This window comes from Eptatretus burgeri, chromosome 2, assembly GCF_056783735.1.
Source record: "Eptatretus burgeri isolate ZD-2024b chromosome 2, Ebu_testis_v1, whole genome shotgun sequence".
NCBI lineage: Eukaryota > Metazoa > Chordata > Myxini > Myxiniformes > Myxinidae > Eptatretus > Eptatretus burgeri.
The window spans coordinates 155,045,624-155,050,623 of NC_140962.1; the positions used below are offsets into that span (position 1 = coordinate 155,045,624).

The window sequence follows — 5,000 nt, forward strand, 5'->3', positions numbered from 1 at the left end:
GCAGTGCTGGTTGTTGGTAATGATGGTTGTTGGTGTTGGTATGACTTGTGGTGAAATTAATGGTAAGAACGGGGTTCATAAGATGTTAAAGTTAACGTGGTGTGTTTCAAGAACAGGCGAGAGTGATCGTTGTCCTGGAAGTTGCGTTGGTGGTTGTGCTGATGGAAGCCTGAGTCAAAAAAAAATGGGGGAAAAAGGTGGAAAATGGGGAAGAAATGCATTAATAAAAATTTCCCCGATTTTTCTCCAAATGAAAAAATATATTTTAAATCGGCACTTTTCAAACAAAAAAGAAAAATAGGGGAAATAAAGGAAAAAATTGGGATGAAATACAAACAAAAATATATTTTTTTCAACTTCTCTCCAAATTAAGATATATTTTAAATATCCAGTTTTGGAATGAAAAATAAAAAAGGGGAATTTTTTTTTCTCCATCATATTAAATTTTTGTTTTTCAAAATAACCAGTTTAGGAACAAAAACAATAGGGGAAAATTAGCATGTCATGAAAAAATAACTTTGAAATAGATTTTTTTAAAATCTATTTGGTTATTTAAGCTGTTTTATTTTTATATGTTTTTGAAACTCTTTTGCATTGAAAAGGTAAAAATAGGAACAAACATGCAGCAAAAACACCAAGTACAGAAAAATCGTGAATATTAACACCACTGCAAGTCTCTAATAGTGTGTGTGTGTGTGTGTGTGTGCGTGTGCGTGTGCGTGCGTGCGTGCGTGTGTGCGTGTGTGTGTGTGTGTGTGTGTGTGTGTGTGTGTGTGTGTGTGTGTGTGTGTGTGTGTGTGTGTGTGTGTGTGTGTGTGTGTGTGTGTGTGTAATATCCAAAAATATGAAAGGAACACTTAATTTCTTTGGGCTTTTTTGGGAAAAAAAATTTTTTTTTGCTTTCTGGGGGAAAAATCATTTCAACAAAAGGAGCTGAACAAGAACATACCTAAAATAGGATAAAAATATCCCAAAATAAGGGGAAAAATTTGCTGCAATAAATCGACTCGGGAGAGTGGTTGTGCTGGTCATGGGAATAATGTTAAGTTGGGGTTAATTCATGTTCATTTTTCCTTAAAATTCCTTTATAGGGGATGATATGGGGATGAGTTGCGACTCGGCTCTGTCCACAACACTCCACCACTCACCACCACCAGCCATCTCTCTCCACCTCCACCTTCCAAGCATCACTCTTCAAAAAATGCTTCCTTCTTGACCTCAGTCTCTCCATTTTTATTCCTGCCTCACTGGAGAAACACACCTGCTCTCTGAGAAAGTCGACCTTCCTCCAAAACCAACAGTTACTCGATCCACTTCAACCGCCTTTTAACCAAATTATCAGTTCAACACAATCACAACCACACATTATAAAATGTAGCATACAGTTCCAGAACCTTCGTCATACCGACTACATTAAATTTAAAACTGATATTCACGATTCTACAATACAGGTTAACCAATTCTACACAGTGAAGGACAGAGGAGGTGGTGTTGAGAGGTGCAGAACGGAAGGTGGTGGAGGCGTGGGGAAGTGGGGGGTGAGGAGGGACAGTAATATCATCAAAAATTGATTTAAAAATAAATTTGATTATCCTTATCCTCTCTCTCTCTCTGTGGAGTACCTCTGAAGTTGGGCTTGTATAATCGCTGTGTTCTCACGTACATACTGGTTGGAGGCGTGTCAGTGCAATTTCCCAAGTGTCTTGTGTCCCTACGCCTTAAAACACAGCTTGACAAGGTGACCTTTCAGTCTTATTTATCATAATCTTTTCAGACGTCATCGTCATCGTCAAACACGAAGAATTAATATGAAAGGTAGTTGCACAACAATAACAACAACAAAACCACCAAAAGATTCTGGAAAACCAATCAAAGCAGTGAAAAAAGGAACTTAGTGAAACAGCAAATTCAAATACTGTCTTCTCCTTATATTATCCTTTGATTAAATGGTTTAAAATGAATTATTAAGACTTGCTTGGTTTATGGGGTTTCTGTGCCACCTCATCATGTAGAAGCCTGAGGCAAGGGCGGAATGTGAATACATTCTCAAGGATTACGAGCATTTCATTGGTTTCCCAGAAATAACCGAAATCGGAAAATGACAAAAATGAAAACAAATATCATGATCATCACCAGGTACGATGTACGATGTCGAGGGGCTGCGGATGAAGTGAAGAGATCATCATCACCCAGTACCATGTACGATGAAGAGGGGCTGCGGATGAAGTGAAGAGATCATCATCACCCAGTACCATGTACAATGAAGAGGGGCTGCGGATAAAGTGAAGAGATCATCATCACCCAGTACCATGTACGATGAAGAGGGGCTGCGGATGAAGTGAAGAGATCATCATCACCTAGTACCATGTACAATGAAGAGGGGCTGCGGATGTCGTGAAGAGATCATCATCACCCAGTACCATGTACAATGAAGAGGGGCTGCGGATGTAGTGAAGAGATCATCATCACCCAGTACCATGTATGATGAAGAGGGGCTGTGGATGTAGTGAAGAGATCATCATCACCCAGTACCATGCAGGATGTGGAGGGCTGTGGATGTAGTGAAGAGATAATCATCACCCAGTACCCTGTACCATGGAGAGGAGCTGTGGATGTAGTTAAGACGCTGCAATCCTGATCAGGTCACCACCCCTGCTCTAGAAGTCAGGACATGAATTTGTTCATCTCTCCCAACCCCTCTCCCTCTTTCTCTCTCCACCCCTCTCCCTCTCTCTCAATCCTTTCCCTCTCCCTCTCTCCCAACCCGTTCCCTCTCACTCTCTCCCAACCCTCTCCCTCCCTCTCTCCCTCTCCCTCTCCCCTACCTCTCTCTCTCTCTCTCTCTCTCTCTCTCTCTCTCTCTCTCTCTCTCTCTCTCTCTCTCTCTCTCCCCCACCCCTCTCCCCCCCTCTCTCTTCCACACTCCCACCCCTCTCCTCCCAGATGCGCTTTGAGACCCCATTGAGAGTGAGGTGCCCAAGGCTGCACCTGAAAAAGGATATTATTAAATTAGGCTGTTAATTATTTTCTAAAGGGGTGTTTGTGGTAATTAAAACACCCCTTTTGAAAATTATAAACAGCCTTATTTAATTTTCACTCTTGGACTTCATTGGAGTTCCCTTTGGCCGCACATAAAGCTTCAGGCTGCTGGGTTTCAGTGTTGTAAATCGAGTAATGGAGGACACACACACACACACACACACACACACACACACACACACACACACACACACACACACACACACACACACACAGAGACACACACACGTTATAGATAAAACCGGTAGGGTGTTTAAGTATACAAAAGGAGGTAGATTACGACCAAAAGCAGTGGAGTTGGAAACTGCACTATCCTTTGCCTCTTTTTATAAAGCCGACTGTCCAGTCTGTACTTGGTGGTGAAAGTTAAAGATCCTACGATATCGCAGAAGGTGCAAGTCATTGTGTCCTGGCAATGTGGCTGAACTCTCTGCAGAATATAACTGTGATGTTATATGAAGATATTTATTTAATAAACGTTGGTAACAGTTCCACAATGAACGAAGCACAGGAAAACGTCCTTCAACACATCACGCCTGCACAAAGCCTGCACGCCACTTCCGAAGACAAATCAAAAACCCAAACTCTCAAACCCAAACCCAAACTCCCAAAACCTATTTTGAACCCCCATCGTGCTCTCTTCATATTCTCGAACCCAGTGTTTCTCAAGGTGGGACGTGGCAATATTGTGGGTGGGCGTGAGGATTCAAAACTCTTTTCAAGATCAAAGGAACCATGATGTGGCTGTCTGAGGAGAGAAAAAATAAATACCAAAACTCGACTACTTTGGCAAGGGAAGTTTTGATAAATTTTCCATCATCTTATTTAGTCGAATGTGGGTTTAGTGTTGTTACCGATTTGCTGCAAGCGAAGAGAAATCGACTGGAAACCACGAAACGTGGGGATTTAAGGCTGAAACTGACAAAATTGGTTCCTCGAATCAAACAAATCTGCAGCCAGCATTAAGGGCAGGGCTCCCATTGAAGTGAATAGCAATTGAATAAAATTTGCAATGAATATTTAATAAAGCCTTTTGAATACATATGTAGTATATACTGTAGTGTCTCCAATCATGGTGGGGCGTGTGACAAAAAAGGTTGAGAAACACTGGTCTAACCTATCTGGCGTGTGATTCTGGTTGTACTGGTGATGATATGTTGGTAATGGTGGTACTGATTCTGGTAGTGGCTGTTGTGGTTATGCTGGTAATGGTTGTTGTGGTGGTGGTTGTGGTGGTACTGGCAGAGGTTATTGTGGTGCTCTTGGTTGTACTTGTTGCACTGCCAGTGATAATTGTGGTATTGCTTGCGGTGGTGGCATTGTTCGGTGCTGTTGTACATGGTGGTGGTGGTTATTAACATGCCAATGGTGGTGCTGGTTGTTGGTACTGATGGTTGTTGGTGTTGGTATGACTTGTGGTGAAATTAATGGTAAGAACGGGGTTCATAAGATGTTAAAGTTAACGTGGTGTGTTTCAAGAACAGACGAAAGTCATCGTTGTCCTGGAAGTTGCGTTGGTGGTTGTGCTGATGGCACACCTGAGTCAAAAAAAAAATGAGGGAAAAAGGTGAAAAATGGGGAAGAAATTCATTAATAAAAATTTCCCCGATTTCTCTCCAAATGGAAAAATATATTTTAAATCGGCACTTTTCAAACAAAAAAAAAAATAGGGGGAAATAAAGGAGAAAATTGGGATGAAATACAAACAAAAATATTTTTTTTTCAACTTCTCTCCAAATTAAGATATATTTTAAATATCCAGTTTTGGAATGAAAAATAAAAAAACGGGGAATTTTTTTTTTCTCCATCATATTAAATTTTTGTTTTTCAAAATAACCAGTTTAGGAACAAAAACAATAGGGGAAAATTAGCATGTCATGAAAAAATAACTTTGAAATAGATTTTTTTTAAATCTATTTGGTTATTTAAGCTGTTTTATTTTTATATGTTTTTGAAACTCT

General features: G+C 40.5%; 1 protein-coding gene and 1 long non-coding RNA gene across 3 annotated transcripts in view; both read right to left on the bottom strand.

Annotated features, from left to right (window-relative positions):
• LOC147033638 (uncharacterized) overlaps positions 1-2,816 on the bottom strand; it is a 4,050-nt gene extending 1,234 nt beyond the window's left edge. The window contains exons 1-2 of the long non-coding RNA XR_015055576.1: positions 1,623-2,816; positions 1-1,247 (exon numbers count right to left, since the gene is read on the bottom strand). The exon at positions 1-1,247 is cut by the window's left edge and continues 1,234 nt beyond it. This is a non-coding gene — a long non-coding RNA (uncharacterized LOC147033638). The remainder of the gene's footprint in view (positions 1,248-1,622) is intronic.
• Positions 1-5,000, bottom strand: part of LOC147033637 (uncharacterized) — a 45,258-nt gene that overhangs the window by 38,454 nt on the left and 1,804 nt on the right. The window lies entirely within an intron of this gene.